A 20,373-nucleotide genomic window follows, 5' to 3' on the forward strand; every position below is an offset into this window, starting at 1 on the left:
TATATATATATATATATATATAAAAGGGCTGTTTTAAACCGCATGTACACATATTGATGGTCCTCCAATACTTCATTTAGCTCATTAAGTTGATTCTTTTACTCAACAGATTTTTATTTTTTTTTTATGTTTATGAGTAAATTGTGATACAGTCACTATTAATTACAGATCAAGTTAACAGAAGTAGTTAATAATCATAACAATATGTACAATATTTACAAATGGTCCAATGAAAGGAAACAGAGAGAAAAAAAAAACACACATATGACATTTATAATTATATATTCCTTTAAGTTCACATTATTCCATGTCCCCTTTAAATTCATGAAGAGAAAGTTGTGTCTTTTTGTAGTGTGTCTATGAGTATCAAGACTCTATTCCAAGGGTTGTTAATCCAACGTCTGGGAAAAATTCTTTCTTCTTTAACTTTTATTTCTTTTAGTGCAGATTCCCTTAAAAGAGAAATGAAGTCTTCATAACTTGGAGAGATTGTGGATTTCCATCTTCTTGTTATACATTTTCTGGCCACAGCCAGAATAGTCCATAAAAGAAGTTGATCTCTTTTATTAACAGTTATTAAGGCATCAACATTCAAAAAAATTAATGATTTTGTTAAAACAAATGTATCATTATAAATGGTTTGAAGAAATTTATTAATGTCATCCCAGAACTTTTTAATACAATCGTAAAATATATGTAACCAATCTGCTTCACAATTTAGAGTACATCTCCAACAAGTAGCTTTCTGATTAGGATTAAATTTAGCAATTTTGTTTGTGGTATAAAAAGCTCTATGCAAAAATTTCTATGTGAAGATTTTCCATATCTGGAAGTTAGAGGTTAATTTAACTGATTGCAGAAGATCATTTTTACTTTCAGGAGATAGGCTCGTAGTCAGATCTTTTGTTATAGTATTCCATGTGTTTTGAGTTATTTTGGTTTTATACACTATTAATATTTTATATATTTTAGATATAGAAATTAACTTGTTATGCTTGTCATACATTATTTCTTGTATATAATTTATGAGTTTTGGCTTAGAATTAAAACTTGAATTATTAATAACCTCCCACAAACTTTTTGTGTGATGCAATACTTTTTGGAGATCTTCTCTACCTTTATCAAGTATTTTAAATCCATCTATTACTTGTTGGATGTTTAATGTGCTAGAATTGTTTAAGCATTGGAACCAACAAATAAAATTATTAGTTTCCCATTTAATACATTTTTTTTCTTGAATTTTTTCTTTAAAATTCTTTGTTGTATTAAAAGGTATCAAAAGTTCAAACCATAGTTTTATATCAGAAATTGTTTTTAAGAAATTTCTAAATAGATTATATATGTTATTTAAGTATGATAAATTGGTAGGTTTTGTTGTATTGTTTTGTAGATTGCTACTTAATAAGTGCCAAAATATGTTGTTATGATTCTTCAAGTCTATATTTTTAATGTTTTATTTTCATTTAAGAAAAAAGTTGTATGTAGAGTTTTCCACCTAGACAAGTAGTTTGGGTTTATCCATTGTAGTGCAAGTTTAAAGATGGAAGCTTTAATGTATGTCTCTATATCTGGAAATTGAATTCCTCTCAAGTCCCAGGGTCTAATATGGTGTGTGAAAGCAATTCTATTTTTTTTGGATACCATAGAAAGCCCATCAAGAATTTCTGAATTTTTTATAATTTTTTTGTTTGGTAAGATAGGAATTGCTAATGCTATATAGTTTATTTGGGGTAATAATATCATTTTTATTATCTGTAATCTATCTTCAAATTTTAATGTTAATTTATTCCAGGTATCAATTTGTTTTTGAATTAAGTTTTGAATTTTATTATAATTTAAAGTTATAGTAGTATTTATGTTGTCAGCTATAAGAATTCCTAGGTATTCGAGTGATGAAACTCTTTCTCCAATAATTTGATACTCACTCAGATGATAAACATCATCTCTATTCAAGAGTATATGTTTTGATTTTGCTTTGTTGAAATAAAGACCTGAAGTGGAGGAAAACTCTTTTATTTTTTTCCTCTAATGCTTGTATGGTCTCTTCTTTTGGTTTTAAAGTCAACAAGATGTCATCAGCAAATAACATGATTTTGGAATTATATTGATTATAAAAAATAATTCCTTCTATTTTTAGTTCACTTCGTATTGTAGAAGCAAATAGTTCTATCACTAAGGCAAATAGTATGGGAGACATAGGACAGCCTTGCGTAGAGCCTTTAGTTATTTTAAAAGCCTCTGAAGTAAATGGACCTAACTTTACATAAGCTAGATTATCTTTATATATGTTCTTTATTAAATTTATAAAGTTTGATGGAAAATCAAAAAATACTAGAATTTTAAATAAGTAATCCCAATTTACTGAATCAAATGCTTTCTCTATATCAAGTGTAATTATAAGGGCTTCTAAGTTATCTCTATTTAAAGCTTCAATAATAGTTAATATTCTCTGAATGTTATCATACGTGCGTCTGCCAAATATAAAGCCTGTTTGGTCTTCATTTATAACGTGAGTCAAGGATTTTTTAATTCTATTCACTCAGATAGACATAAAAAAAATATAATCATTGTTAAGCAGAAAGATTGGTCTATATGAGCTACACTGGGATAAATCTTTTATATCTTTTTTTATAGGAGTAACTAGTGAGTATTTCCAGGATGGTGGGATTATATTTTGTGTTTGAATTTCATTTAGCATATTATGGAACAAAGAAATTGCTGCATTTGGGAGAATTTTATATAATTCCATTATGATTCCATCCATTCCTGGTGATTTGTTATTCTTACTTACTTTGATTATATCTCTTATTTCCATTATGGAGATATGTTTATCCAGGTCGATTTTTAGTTGTGCAGGTAATGTATTTAATAAAGGACAGTTAAATTCCAGCTCTAAAGAAGTAGTATTGCTAGCCTTATTTCCATAATGATGAGCATAATAGTACTTAAAGGCTTCAAGAATATCATTTACTTCAGATACCTTCTTTTTCCCTTTCCCTTCGTGTATTATGTTTATGATATTATTTTCAGAATTCTGCCTCTTAATTCTCATAGCTAAGTTATGGAGGTGTTTTGGGATGTTGATATTGAGGCAAATTTTAGTTTTTCCAAAGCTAGATTTGTCTTATGGGTAAGAATTTCATTATATTTCTTGTTTAAATCTTTAACTTCTTCTCCTTTTTTTCTGATCTTCTGATACATCATAATAGCTTATATTTAATTCTATTATTCGTTTTTGAATATTATGTAGTTCAGATTCCCATTCTTTTGTTTTATTTTTAAACCATGTAACAATTTTGCCATATAAAAAAGACCTTTAATGTGTCCCATGTTATTGTATTGTTTGTATCTTTAATCAGGTTTGTTTCTAAAAAATATTTAATTTCTGTATCTAGCCAAGGTTTAAATTCCTTTAATTTAAAAATGTAGGCTGGTATTCTTGTTACTAGATTTAACCTTTTAAAATCCATTTGTACTGTAATGATTAAGGCGTTATGATCTGAAAGAGGACATGGAATAATAGAAAATTTTACTATTCTGTTGTTTAAGTCAGAAGATATAAGTATTTTATCTATTCTTGTTTGAGTATTAAAGCGATAATCACTGTGTGAATAGTTTAGTGAGTTGAATTCTTTAAACTTAAATGCATCTATCAAATTTAAGTTTTCTATCCATCTCTTGAAATATTTACCTATGGGTGAAAGACGTAAATTTCTTTTATTAGTTGTTTCAGAGCTATCCAGAATACAATTAAAATCTCCCCCCAATATTATCATACCTTTATATACTTTGTTAATCAATTCTATGTGTTTTTTAACAGTAGATAGTCCAACTCCAGGAATCCAATAAATATTTATTGAAGTCCAAATTCTATTTTGATATTTTATTATTACAATTGATAATAACCCTTCTTTATCTTCATGTTTGTAAATGATCTGTGGAACAATGGTACTTCTTTTCCATAAGATTATAACTCCTCTTGTTTTATTTTTTTATACCGGGAATGAGAGAGGATTAGATAGTCATTGGGTTTCCATATGAAATCTTCCTCTAATTTTAGATGGGATTCTTGTATAAATATAATTTGTACTTTTTGTAATTTCAGATATTTTAGAAAGTTTGACCTTTTTATAGGGTTATTTAAACCATTAATGTTTATAGATAACAAAGTTGTGTCAGTCATTTTTATAAATATTTATCATGTGCTTTCAGGTTGATTGTTTTATTAGATGTTTGCTTTGTCTTAGGACCTATCGTATGTAGTATATTAGTTATATCCTCTTTTCTTTTAGAAGTTATTACAAAACAAGTATAACTATTTCTATATGTGTTTAAAAAAAAATCTTCCATTTGGACCACTGAGAAACAAAAAATTTGAAAAACATTGTATTGACATATTTTAAACAAACAAATAGTGTTTCAACCACACCAAGTCTCAAACATGAAGTGTCTAACACCTCAAATCTGTTTGAACTTAAAAGTTCAAACAGATTTACCTTCAAGATAAACATTAGCATTAAAGAAGAAATATTACGCTAGCTTGAGTTCTTCAATAAGGAAAACAAAACTAAAATCAGAGAACATCAAATACTTTCATGCATGTATATATTTAAATCTTGACTGTAAAATCTTGTTACTACATGAATGCATTCCATCAACATAGTATAGATTAATTAATAAATAGCTAGTCATTTTGTTATTATTTCATGTCTTGGTATAGGTAATATTGTACCCATAGAGTGCAATGCTTCAATTAATTAGTCATTTATATAGTTATTTTCCATACATTGTAGTAATGGTATTAATTTACAAACAACAATATTAAACTATCTATAAGGGATTATAACTGTGCTATCAGAAATAGAATTAATACTTGTGCTATGAATTTGCATTATTAGAATTGGTACATTGTTACTAAAACTCTTATAATTTCTTTCCAAAACTGTATGAGACATATCATATTATTTGATTATTATTACAATCTTCTAAAATAAATTACTATATTAATAATTAACAATAAGAATTATTACATATTAGATTACGTCTACTTGAACAATATAACTTATCAAACCCGGTCAAGATGCCATGACTTTTATAATTCTGTTGTCTATATAATAAAGTAAAGAAAAATTATTAATTTGTGTGAAGAGTTAAACTCTTGCATTATTTATATGTGACCTTTTATAACTCTGTGACTAATTAGCTATTATTCAGAAGATTTTCTCTATTTAGTTCCAGGTAAAAGCCACACATAACAGAGTTAATCATCTGTAAACACAAATGTAATGAGTATTTAATAACTGATAAAAGTCTCATATTTAAAGTAGGCTGTAAACAATAAACTAGCATTATGCCTATGAATGTAAGTTACAATGATAATGCTAAGAAGTCACAGTTGTATCATATACAACTATTTATAATGATTGTTTTTTTTTTCCTTTCTTTTTCTCCTTTTATAAAGCTTCTTTTTGTATGTTAACTTGTTTAATAGAACAGGTTATTAAATAAATAAGCATCTGAAATACCTTTTAAACTAGTAGTTGGAAGTTTCTTTCATGTCACTTTAAGTCAACAAATGAAACTAATCCATCTAACACATTAACAATAACATGGGTTTGGAGAGCATGTACATTTTATATATACAAGGCATTAATCACCAGATCACAGCAGTATTTAAATGGTTCATTCTATCCCAGTCAGTTTATGTAACACCTTCTTCAAAGCGCAAGTATCACTATATTTGGATATATCACTGGTAAAATTTAACAGCAACTGACAACACTATTACTTTCTTTTTTCCTTACTCTCCTTCTTCTTCTTTTTTTTATTATTTCCTTCTTTTTCTTTCCCCTTTTCCTCCCTTCTCTTTTTAAATAATGGGAAATAATGAAAGCACTTGGGAAATTAGAAATAATTTAAAAGTAAACATTTCACATTCAAAGTATTGAATAATAATGTGCAGAGAGAAAGAAAAAAAACTTTACAATGTTGTGTTTGAGCACCATCTTCTGGGAAGTAGCTGTAATTACAGCTGTATGCATTTCAGCATTTCACTTGTTAAATGTGTAAAGACAAGCTACTTTCCTTAACAGAAATTTAAAGAAATCTAAAACAGAAAGTTCATGACTGCTGCTCATACTTAAATAATTTATTAAAATGATGATAACATCCAATTTAATTTAAGAAATACTATCATTAGACTTTTCCAATTCTATTCTCCACTAGTAGCAATGATAATTTAATGTGTTTGTAAGCATATATATAGCACTTTATTCAAAGTTATTTTAGCACTATTCTTAAGTATACTTTTATCTGAAGTTAGCAATAGGAAATAATGCTGTAGCAGGGGATAAAAGGAGAATATATGATGTGTAAAATTAACTGAAAGCTAAACGCTTTCATTTCAAGCAAACAGAACAGCCGAGTTTAGAAAAGGGATATTGTGATAGTGTGTACTTGCACGCCATCTTCTGGTCAGTAATTGTAACTACAAGTATGCATGCTTCAGTATATCTCGTGCTGTGAAAGAGATGGTGAACAACTTTCTGTGTAAAAATCTAAAAATAGCCAAGCAGTAGGTTCGTGAATGCTATTTACTTTTAAATGGTTCAATGATGTTCTAAGAACAACTGATGCATTTAGAAACATTTCTATTTTTAACATATTTATCTCTAAATTTTGGTTGATAAGTATAAAATGTGCACTTTAATAACATAACATACTATTATAAAATATAAAGGAATTTATTCAGACAGTTGCTAGTAACTTATTTTAGCTATGAAATACTTATCTAGGAGAAATAGTCTGAAAGATAAACTATTATAAGGACTTCTAGAACAATGATAATAAGCATCTAATAAACTGTCTTGATTTTATATTCATGCGACAACCTAAAAAAAAGCAATTATGCATTTCAGTTCCTTAGTGAATCAATTTTTAAGTACTAAATAAAATATTATTATAATAGGCTAAATAACTAATAAAGGGCAGAAAAACTGCTTTGAGTCATATATTAAGGGAATTAACTTTTTAGATAATGTAGTCATACCTTGGTTGATACTTTGAGAGAGGTAGTATCTTTTGAATTCTTCATGTCAGTCTTCTGCTTCTTTTTTTCCCTCACCTCCGACCAGATATTTTTTCCTGAAGCTCTTTTTAGGGAAGATGAATTTGCCCAGTCCATTTCATCGGGAAGTGGAATTATGTTGTTGTTTTTTATGAAGGTTGTGGCTTCCTCTATGTTATTAAAAAATCTCATGTCATTATTGTATTGAATTCTTATTTTGGCAGGATAAGAGAGCTGTGTCTTGATTTTATGCTACTTTAGAAGTTTTACTAATGACCATGCTTTCTTCCTTAAATCCAGAACTCTTGTGGAATAATCATTATCAAATCTTAATAATGACTGTTTATACATAACAGGATTTTTCCTCCATGCTGATCTCAATATTAGTTCTTTGTCCATAAAAGATAAGAATTTAATCACTATGGATCTTGGAGCAGACTTAGAAGAAATAGAAAGTGGCTTACCAATAGCTCTGTGTGCTCTTTCTATTCCATAAGATAATCCTTCTTTTAATCCTAGAACTTCAGGTAGCCAGGAGTTCAAAAATGAGATAATGTCATCTCCTTCAGTTTTCTCTGGAAGACCAAAAATCCTTATGTTTGTTCTTCTCTCTCTATTTTCAATATCATCCATTTTATTTATTAACAATGTATTTTGTTGTAACAAAAATTGGGTTTGTAGTTCTTCTTCTTTTAATCTCCCATCAACATCACTTAAGGAAGTCTCAATGTCAGAAATTTGTGTTTGTTGCTGTTGTAATATTTCTTTAAAAATTTCAGTTTGTTTTTGACAGTTATCTTTAAGACTTTCTAAGTTCTCAGGAAATCTTTCCATCTTTAATGACAAGTCGAGTAAAGTAGCAGATATCTGTTGCATCTCTTTTTTCAGTATAGAATCTGAGTGTGAGTTCTTTGAGTTACTAATTTTCAACAGCTTGTGGTGTCCTCTGAAGTATTTGACAGGAAAATTTCAGAATTTTTTCTTCAAAGTTGGTATTTTTATTGTATGTTACTTCTTCTTCAATAATTACCCAACATTTTTTAAACATTTTTAGTTTTCCCTGTATTTTCTAGTAAGAGTTTGAAGAGCTCAAATTGACGCTGCTTTCAGTTAGCCATTAGGCTCCGCCCCCATTAAGTTGATTCTTGATCTTCTTCTTCTTCTTTCGGCTGCTCCCGTTAGGGGTCGCCACATTTTCCATTTCTTCCTGTCCTCTGCATCTTGCTCTGTCACGCCAACCACCTGCATGTCCTCCCTCACCACATCCATAAACCTTATCTTAGGCCTTCCTCTTTTCCTGTTACCTGGCAGCTTCATCTTTAGCATCTTTTTCCCAATATACTGTGCATCCCTCCTCAGCACATGTCCAAACCAGGCTAATCTTGCCTCTCTGACTTTGTCTCCAAACCTTCCAACCTGGGCTGACCCTCTAATATACTTATTCCTAAAACTGTCCATCCTCGTCATACCCAGTGCAAATCTTAACATCTTCAACTCTGCCACATCAAGCTCTGACTCCTGCCTTTTTGTCAATGCCACTGTCTCCAACCCATATAACATAGCTGGTCTCACTACCCTCTTATAGACCTTCCCTTTCATTTCACTCTTACTGGTACTCGTCTGTCACAAATCACTCCTGACACTCTTCTCCACCCACTCCATCCTGTCTGTACTCTCTTCTTCACCTCTCTTCCACACTCACCATTACTCTGAACTGTTGATCACAAGTACTTAAACTCATCCACCTTCCCCACCTCTACTCCCTGCATCCTCACCATTCCTCTATCCTCCCTCTCATTCACACACACATATTCTGTCTTAATCCTGCTGACCTTCATTCCTCTTCTCTCTAGAGCATATCTCCACCTCTCCAGGGTCTCCTCCACCTGTTCCCTACTCTCACAGATCACAATGTCATCTGCAAACATCATAGCCCACAGGGAATCCTGTCTGATCTCATCTGTCAACCTGTCCATCACTATTGCAAATAAGAAAGGGCTCAGAGCTGATCCTTGATGTAATCCCACCTCCACCTTAAATGCATCCGTCACTCCCACCGCAGACCTCACCACTGTCACACTACCCTCATACATATCCTGTACCACTCTTACATACTTCTCTGACACTCCCGACTTCCTCATACAATACCACAACTCCCGTCTTGGCACCCTGTCATATGTTTTCTCTAAATCCACAAAGACACAATGCAACTCCTTCTGACCTTCTCTGTACTTCTCCATCAACACTCTCAGAGCAAACATTGCATCTGTAGTGCTCTTTCCTGGCATGAAACCATACTGCTGATCACTAATCATCACCTCCCTTCTTAACCTAGCTTCCACTACTTTTTCCCATAACTTCATGCTGTGACTGATCAGTTTAATCCCTCTGTAGTTACTACAGCTCTGCACATCACCCTTATTCTTAAAAATCGGTACCAAAACACTTTTTTTCCATTCCTCAGGCATCCTCTCACTTTCCAAGATTTCATTAAACAATCTAGTTAAAAACTCCACTGCCATTTCACCTAAACACCTCCATGCTTCCACAGGTATGTCATCTGTACCACAGCCTTTCCGTTCTTCATCCTCTTCATAGCTATCCTTACTTCCTCCTTGCTAATCCACTGCACTTCAGAATTCACTATCCGCACATCATCCAACCTTCTCTCCCTCTCAGTCTCTTCATTCATCAACCCCTCAAAGTACTCTTTCCATCTGCTCAACACACTCTCCTTGCTTGTGAGTACATTTCCCTCATTATCCTTTATCACCCTTACCTGCTGCACATCTTTACTTGCTCGGTCCCTCTGTCTAGCCAATCGGTACAGGTTCTTTTCTCCCTCCTTAGTGTCCAACCTTTTATACAACTCTTCATATGCCTTATCCTTAGCCTTCACCACCTCTCTCTTTGCCATGCACCTCATCTCCTTATACTCTTGTCTACTTTCTTCATCTCTTTGACAATCCCACTTCTTCGCCAACCTCTTTCTCTGTATACTCTCCTGTACTTCCTCATTCCACCACCAGGTCTCCTTGTCCTCCTTCCTCTTTCCAGATGTCACACCAAGCGCCTTTCTAGCCATCTCTCTTACTAGCTCTGCTGTAGTTACCCAGCTATTCGGTAACTCTTCACTGCCACCCAGTGCCTGTCTTAACTCTTCCCTGAACATCACCTCACAATTACCCTTTTTCAGTTTCCACCATTTGATCCTTGGTGCAGCCCTCAGACTCATTTCCTCTTCTTGATCACCAATGTCATCCTACAAACCACCATCCTATGCTGCCTAACTACACTTTCTCCTGCCACCACCACTTTACAGACTCCAATCTCCTTCAGACTGGCCCTTCTACATAAGATATAATTCACCTGTGTGCATCTTTCTCCACTCTTGTATGTCACCCTATGCTCCTCCCTCTTGTTAAAATACATATTCATCATAACCGTGTCCATCCTTTTTGCAAAATCTACTACCATCTGACCTTCTGCATTCATTTGCTTGACACCATACCTACCCATCACTTCCTCATCCCCTAGTTTCCCTTCACCAGCATGCCCATTGAAATCTGCTCCAATCACCTGTCTCTCACCCTTGGGTACAGTCATCACCACTTCATCCAACTCACTCCAAAATGTTTCTGTCTCATCCATCGCACACCCAACTTGTGGAGCATATGCACTAACAACATTCATCATTGCACCATCAATTTCCAGCTTAAAACATCACTCTATCCGACACTCTTTTCACCTCCAAAACACTCTTAGCATACTGTTCCTTCAGGATAATGCCTATGCCATTTCTCCTTCCATCAACACCATGATAAAACAATTTGAAACCACCTCCAATACACCTAGCTCCCCTTCCATCTGGTCTCTTGCACACACAATATAACAACCTTCCTTCGGTCCATCATATCAGCTAGCTCTCTCCCTATACCATTCATACTGCCAACATTCAAAGTTCTGACCCTCACTATCACAGTCCTAGCCTTTACCTGCCTTCAGGCATGCCTTCCCCCTCTTCTCCTCCTTCGGCCAACAGTAGCGCCCAATTTAAGTTGATTCTTGATTAAAAAAAAAAAAGCGCAATTTTATATTTAAAATGTATTTTGGTCCATAGATATTAAGGACTTACACAAGAGTAGAAGTCTGAGTTATTGTGAAAGACTAAGAGCACTTGGTTTTGTGCAATACCATTTGCAGTGGTCTGGGAGGTGAGCTTGCTCTGACATGTTGGGGATATGGGGATATCTGATTCTAGGGGTGTCTGGGGTTGCCAGGAAGTGCTAGAGAGTCATCAGATTTTCTTCATGGAGATATCTGTGGGAATGGAAAGTGTGTTGAGTGGTTCACTGGCAGAGTGGCCACTGCATGGAATAGGCTGGTAAAATGGAACATGACAAATATTGGTTTGGATATTTTAAGAACAGCCTGGAAACACACCATGTGAACTAGTAAATGGTATTTTGGCAAAACTGGATGGGCATTGTTGCCCGTGCTTGAAGAACTGATATGTGTGTATGTAAGGATGGAAATATACTTATAACAAATAAGAAACTAGAGGGGTCTCATAATTTAAAGTCTATGGACTGTATAAACATGCTTGGAAGAAGCTAATAATAAGAATAAACATTACAGCTTGTGGTCTCTCAAATAAGTAACAGTAAAAAAAAAACACACACACACAATAGTTATGCAATGTATGATTTTAGTAAAACTAGACATAAAATATATAATTGTCATATAAGTTGAAACAGTCTGCAGAATTTAGATATTAAAGACAGGATTTAATAACATGGGCTTGTGTGTAATAACACTACTGTCTTAACTTGTCATAAATGACATAACACTACATTTAACATCAAGGGGAAGCATGATGATTTTCTTATATAAGTAAATATGCTTAACAAGTCATGTAATTGCTTTAACTTGAATTGCAGTTTTTGTAACCCATCTTGACCATATATAATACTTAAGAGGTTACCAAGGTAACTAATGTTTTATACATGACATCAAACTGACAAAGTTGCTCAAGAGAAACAATAGAAGCCTGAACTTGAAGTATCACAGAATATAAGAATCATATTCTGATCAAATAGTATTAAATTGACAATAGACACTCAGTTTAATAATATGGGCTTGTGTATAATAACACTATTGTTTTAACTTGTCATAAACGACATACACTATATTGAACATCAAGGGGAAGCATGATGATATTCTCATATAAGTAAATGTGCATAACAAGTCATATAATTGCTTTAACTTGAATTGTGGTTTTGTAATTCATCTTGACCATACATAATATTTAAGCTGTTACCAAGGTAACTAATGTTTTATACATGACATCAACCTGGCAAAGTTGTTCAAGGGAAACAATAGAAGCCTGAACTAGGAATGTCACAGAATGTAGCAATTACATTCTGAACAAATAGTATTATATTGACAATAATCACTCAGTTTAACCTTTGCTGATTACACAAAATAGAATGTTGCCATTTAAATCTAAAAACTTTCAGTATATGCCATAAAATTCAAATAGCAAAGGTATGGCTCCAGAACAAACAGTCATTAATTCCAAGAGATATGTAATTCCCAAAAACTGAAGGCAGAGAATATAGTCTTTGAGCTCAGCTTTAATAACACTAGCACTTTCACATACAGCTTCATCAGGTGTTTAAAATTAGCTGCCATAAACCACCTATATATACACATTTAAAACATCATGTGATCAAATAGCATTTCATATGTGAAAAGACATCACATTTAAGATATGTCAACAATACAATGAAGTTAAATTAATAATATATAAATAATAGTTGAAAAGATATATATATATATATATATATATATATATATATATAAAGACATATAAACATATATTACCTACGTAAAGGTCTCTTACGTAATATAGGTCTTATAGGGACATGGCCATTAAGACCATGACCATTATTTGCCCTGAGTCTGACTATCCAAATGGCCTCTAACTCTTCCGTTCTAGACCTAATATCCCCATGCCTCACATTGTCATAAGTTCTACCTAAAACTAAAAATTTAAAATATGTGATTCATTTGTACTCACTGCATGTTTCGCTAGTGCATTAATAAGGCTCTTCTTAATATTATATAAGTGTTCTCTAATTCTTTCCTTTAATGAGCAGTCAGTTTTACCTACATAATATTTATTACATAAAGTGCATACAGCAAGATATACCACATGCATAGTATTGCATGTTGCACTAACATTAATATAAAAACATTTACCTGTATCTGGATGTTTAAAAACTGTATCTGTAGAAATAAAGGTGCAATAATTGCAACTACCACAAGTCTTAGTTCCAGGGACAATAGCTGCTGGATTCTTAGATATATTATTACATAATCTATTCTTAAGTGAATTTTTATTCCTGAAGAAAAATTGTGGTTTCATACCTATGATTGTCTTAATATGTTCATCAGTCATTAAAATATTCCAATGAGAATTGATAACATCTATGTATTTAGCTATGTCCCTGGTATAATGTAGAGGCATTCTGAACTTACTATTCTCTGTTCTTCTATTCCTTATTCTACTCTCAGAAAAGTAGGGTTTAGCTGTAGTGGACCTCAATGTATCTACCACACTGGATGTATGCTGAATTAAATGCTGTTCATATCCTCTATCAACTAATTCCTTCTCAGTCTGAAACCTAAATTTCTGATAATCCTCGTCATTAACATTGAGCCTTGAAGCGCTATAGATCTGATTCTTGGCTACATTCCTAAAGACAAAATTAGGATGCATACTTTGTCTATTAAGTAGCTGATTAGCATGAAATTATTTTCTATATACTCTACTAATCAAGTTACCACTATCATCTCTAGAAATATATACATCCAAAAAATGTATACCTATAATAGAAAAATTCAAAGTAAAATGCAGAAAATTAGATGATGCATTGAGATATTCCATAAATTGAAACAATATCTCTTCACTTCCTCTCCAAAGCAAAAACAAATCATCTACAAATCTTTTATAAAAAGAAATATAGGATGTAAAGGGACCATTTACTATATATTTAGTTTTCCATACACTCATCACAGCATTTGCATAACTATTAGAGCAAGAGCTCCCCATAGCCACACCATTTCGTTGCCAATATATTTTCTGATCATACACAAATACATTATTACATAGAACAAGACTCAATAGAGTCTGTATCAAATAAATATCTTTTTCCTTAAATTCTCCCATCATACTCAATAGTTGAGCTACATATTCAATACCTATGTCATTCGGTATCACAGTAAAGAGAGATGTTACATCCAAAGTGACAAATATAAACTTGTCTAAGGAGGTAACATCTTTCGAAAAATTATATAATTCACTTAAAAATTGTTCAGTATCCCTTAGTATTATACAGGATTTATTCACTACCAGTTTGATATGCTTATCAATGTATATAGCCAATGATTCAGTACACCAATTATTGCCAGCAACTATTGGTCTCATGAGAGGCCTAGTACAATTCTTGTGTATTTTGGGCAAACCTTGTATAACAGGAATGGTGGGATTAGAAATGTAAAAATAATTTGCCAGATCTTGATCAACAACTAAAGTGTGTTGTAACCATTTAATGGTATTCTGAACGGTCTGTATCATAGAATCAACTCTAGCTGTTGTGATATTTTCATAAAAATCAGCATCAGATAACATATCGTGTATTGCTCTATCATAATCAGATCTATTCATTAGCACTATCTGTCCGCCTTTATCGGCTGGTCAGATAATCAAACTCTGATTCTTTTGTAATAATATCAAAGCTTCATGTTCTTCTTTGGTCAAATTATACTTCCTATATGATTTTCTATTAACATCTCTCTTATTATAAACTTCATATATACTAGAGATACACAGTTGCTCAAATGCATTAATTAAAGAATTCTGCTTAGGTATAAACAAGCCATATCTTCTAAAAGAATTATCAGGCATCACATGAACATCATTGTACATATTTCTAAGTGTAAGATTCCGTGTAAACATTTTAATGTCAAAAACAATATCAGAGATTTGCATATCCATAGTAGGAATAAACACTAAACCTTTACTTAATACACTCAGTTCAGATTTAGTTAAATTAAATGGTTACAACACACTTTAGTTATTGATCAAGATCTGGCAAATTATTTTTACATTTCTCATCCCACCATTCCTGTTATATAAGATTTGCCCAAAATACACAAGAATTGTACTAGGCCTCCCATGAGACCAATAGTTGCTGGCAATAATTGGTGTACTGAATCATTGTCTATATACATTGATAAGCATATCAAACCAGTAGTGAATAAATCCTGTATAATACTAAGGGATACTGAACAATTTTTAAGTGAATTATATAATTTTTCGAAAGATGTTACCTCCTTAGACAAGTTTATATTTGTCACTTTGGACGTAACATCTCTCTTTAGTGTGATACCGAATGACATAGGTATTGAATATGTAGCTCAACTATTGAGTATGATGGGAGAATTTAAGGAAAAAGATATTTATTTGATACAGACTCTATTGAGTCTTGTTCTATGTAATAATGTATTTGTGTATGATCAGAAAATATATTGGCAATGAAATGGTGTGGCTATGGGGAGCTCTTGCTCTAATAGTTATGCAAATGCTGTGATGAGTGTATGGGAAACTAAATATATAATAAATGGTCCCTTTACTTCCTATATTTCTTTTTATAAAAGATTTGTAGATGATTTGTTTTTGCTTTGGAAAGGAAGTGAAGAGATATTGTTTCAATTTATGGAATATCTCAATGCATCATCTAATTTTCTGCATTTTACTTGGAATTTTTCTATTACAGGTATACATTTTTTGGATGTATATATTTCTAGAGATGATAGTGGTAACTTGATTAGTAGATTATATAGAAAAGAATGTCATGCTAATCAGCTACTTAATAGACATAGTATGCATCCTAATTTTGTCTTTAGGAATGGAGCCAAGAATCAATTCTATAGAGCTTCAAGGCTCAATGTTAATGACGAGGATTATCAAAAATTTAGGTTTCAGACTGAGAAGGAATTAGTTGATAGAGGATATGAACAGCATTTAATTCAGCATACATCCAGTGTGGTAGATACATTGAGGTCCACTACAGCTAAACCCTACTTTTCTGAGAGTAGAATAAGGAATAGAAGAACAGAGAATAGTAAGCTCAGAATGCCTCTACATTATACCAGGGACATAGCTAAATACATAGATGTCATCAATTCTTATTGGAATATTTTAATGACTGATGAACATATTAAGACAATCATAGGTATGAAACCACAATTTTTCTTCAGGAATAAAAATTCACTTAAGAATAGATTATGTAATAATATATCTAAGAATCCAGCAGCTATTGTCCCTGGGAATAAGCCTTGTGGTAGTTGCAATTATTGCACCTTTATTTCTACAGATACAGTTTTTAATCATCCAGATACAGGTAAATGTTTTTATATTAATTTTAGTGCAACATGCAATACTATGCATGTGGTATATCTTGCTGTATGCACTTTATGTAATAAATATTATGTAGGTAAAACTGACCGCTAATTAAAGGAAAGAATTAGAGAACACTTATATAATATTAAGAAGAAGAGCCTTATTAATGCACTAGCGAAACATGTAGTGAGTACAAATGAATCACATATTTTTAAATTTTTAGTTTTAGGTAGGACTTATGACAATGTGAGGCATGGGGATATTAGGTCTAGAATGGAAGAGTTAGAGGCCATTTGGATAGTCAGACTCAGGGCAAATCATGGTCATGATCTTAATGACCATGTCCCTATAAGACCTATGTTACACAAGAGACCTTTACGTAGGTAATATATGTTTACATGTCTTTATATATATATATATATATATATATATATATATATATATATATATATATATATATATCTTTTTCAACTGTTATTATTTATATATTATTAATTTAACATCATTGTATTGCTGACATATCTTAAATGTGATGTCTTTTTAAATATGAAATGCTATTTGATCACATGATGTTTTAAATGTGTATATATAGGTGGTTTATCTCAGCTAATTTTAAACACCTGATAAAGGTGTATGTGAAAGTGCTAGTGTTATTAAAGCTGAGCTCAAAGACCATCTTCTCTGCCTTCAGTTTTTGGGAATTACATATCTCTTGGAATTAATGACTGTTTGTTCTGGAGTCATACCTTTGCTCTTTGGATTTTTACTTGGACTTTATTTTTTCAGCAGAGATAATAGTTGTTTGTTTGGTGACCTTGTTGTTTTTACTGCTATAATCCATAAAGTGGCAATTTATGAATATGGAAATGGAACTTGTAATCATTAATCATGATAAGTGAATTTGCTGTTTTTATCCTATAATTTCACTCATTTTATAATAAGAAATGACAGATATGAAAATCCTTATGTGTAGGAAATAGGGGAAAGAGAGATGCACTGATAATTAAAATGCACTAATGTTCATCAATGTTTACATAAAACAAACTTGATGCTTTAAGTAAGTTAGCAACATACAAAGTGATTACTTAAATGCTGGCAAATAATGAAATATAACTTCTGATATATCTAGTAAAATACATTGTATTATAAACTTAGGTATACATATTATTACCATCTATTTATATTAAGTAATACATTTTGGAAGACTTTATCAATAAGGGTGAATATGTTAAATAACTGTGTGCTATAATCATTTACTAAGGTTTTATATATGATGCATCTTACTTTACTATGATTGACTTTTTTGTCATCTATCTTTCATGTAAATGTTAATTGCTTATACAATAAGTAGACATTTATATTGTATTAGAATTCTGTCTAACCTACAATAGTACTATATCTATTCAAAATAATATAAATATTGCTTATTCCTATTACAAATATTCTCCATATGATTATTCAATTAATGGAGCTCAGATCCTCTGGATTGTCAAGGTATGAGTGATAATCTGATGGACTTAGGTTTATCCATCAGATTAGGAATGATTTTTGTCCCATGACTAGTGTGGATCTTAGTTTTGTTAACATTTACTAGTTTAAATTTATTTCACAAAAAAAACTTTTAGTATGCCTGACCAAAACATTACTGTATTGGTAAACACTCACAGTCTAAAACTGATACTTTCCTTTAAAAGCTCAAACATATACTTTATAGTTATCAGAAGAAATGTTTAATAGTCACAACAAAACAAAAAAATACATAGTCTAAATAACCTAAGATGGATTTACCTTTATTATCTTTAAATACCAATGGCTTAAACAATCCTAGCAAGAGATCAAATCTACTGAAATATTTAAAACTGAACAAAGTACAAATTGTCTTCCTTCAAGAAATCATTTAAAAACAAATGACAATTACAAATGGAATCCTAAGGAATATATGATATTGGCGCAATCTACTTATAAGACAAAGACAAAAGGGGTAACAATTTTGTGGTAAACAAATGTGATTTACCCAGAAATCATTTATAAGAATGAAGATAAAGAAAAAGGCATTAGTAATAGTTAAATATAATAACAGAATATGGACCCAAGCCAATCGGTACTAGTTCCCAGGCATTGGATCAGGAACTGTTAAAAAACACTTGGATTTCATTTCCAATAATTATAAAGGCAACTTAATATCAGCAGGAGATTTTAACTGTATGTTTGATATTTCTGAAACTACAAATAAAAGACTGCTGTGTACATATGTGTATCAAAAGGTTTAAACAAGTGGGTAGAATCATTTCATCTTGTAGATACTTTCAAATTTAAAGAAGATAAATCATTGTTGTTTTCCCATTAAGATCACAGATTTGGTACCCAACCTAGAATAGATAAAATAGTTGCTGCCCATGACTTAAACTCTAAAATCATTAATTTCTCAATCACCCCCTGCCCCTTTTCAAACCACAATTCGTTGATTCTAAAACTTCAAAATGGGTACAAACCATTAATTTTTAACTCCAGAATTCCAGCATATATAACTAATATTACAGAGTTCAAACCCTGGTTATTATCTGAATTACAGTTATTCTTAGATTAATTACACCACAGAGATAAATAAAATAATGATATGGGACTCATTAAAAGCTTACATATATGGTAAAACCCTAACTTGGTATAAAAAAAACAGAGAATAAGATTCTGAATTATTAGATCTACGATACAAACTTTTGTTAGTAAAAGCTGAAAAAAAATCAAAATCATTTGGAGATGAAAAAGAAAGTAGAAGTATTAACCAATAAATACAATGAAATTTTAACACATAAAACTAGTTTAGCTTTAGAAAAACTAAAAATTAATACCTTGGCCACTTCTCCCAAATGTCTACATAATTTATCCACAAGAATCAAAATACAATCAAAAGATAATAACATTAAAAGTATCTTCCATGAAAAGAAAGGGAAAAATATTTTGTATATAGCTGACATTCTTGATGCCTATAGAAATCACTGTATGGAACATTTCCAAAAAGAACATATACATATCCATCAATTAAATCTAGATGAAAACTGTTATAATATAAAAAAACAGAAAAATTAAAACTAGATCTGCAAGCACCAATATCCTACAAAGGAATTACAGATACAATAAAATAGGTTAAAAATAATAAAGCTCCAAGTATAGCTAGCATAATTATGAAAATATATAAACTTTTTTCATTCAAAGATACTATCCCTCTTCCATAAAACTCTATTAGAAATTCATTGACAAGCTTTAATACCACCCTCTTGGAGATATTCTTTAATCACACCAATCCTAAAGGAAAACAAATCCTCAAAACTCTGTACCTCATATAGACCTATATCATTATTAAATAATGATTATACGATATTTATGGCAATATTAACTAACAGAATTAAAATACCACTATCCAAAATAATAAATATTGATCAGACTGGATGTATATATCATAGACACACACACATGACAATATTTAAAGGATAATTTATCTTATATACTATGTTAATAAAGAAAATAAAGAAACATTCATAATTGGCTTAGATATAGAGAAAGCCTTTGATTCCCTAAATGGGGACTATTTATTCAAAATTCTGGTGTTATTTGAATTTCATCCTTCTTTTGTTCATCTACTAAAGAATATATATACAAATAATGTTGCATATGTTAAGCTAGGTCCTTTCACCTTTGAATCTATACATATAACAAAGGGTACTAAACAAGGATGGCTCATGTCACTGATTCTATTTGTTTTGGCTATTGAAAATATTGGCAGATTCAATATGTAACAATACAAAAATGAAAGGAGTAGATGTTTATAAATAATACAATT

The sequence above is a fragment of the Protopterus annectens genome, chromosome 1.part1, assembly GCF_019279795.1.
Source record: "Protopterus annectens isolate FY-2018-M chromosome 1.part1, PAN1.0, whole genome shotgun sequence".
NCBI lineage: Eukaryota > Metazoa > Chordata > Ceratodontiformes > Protopteridae > Protopterus > Protopterus annectens.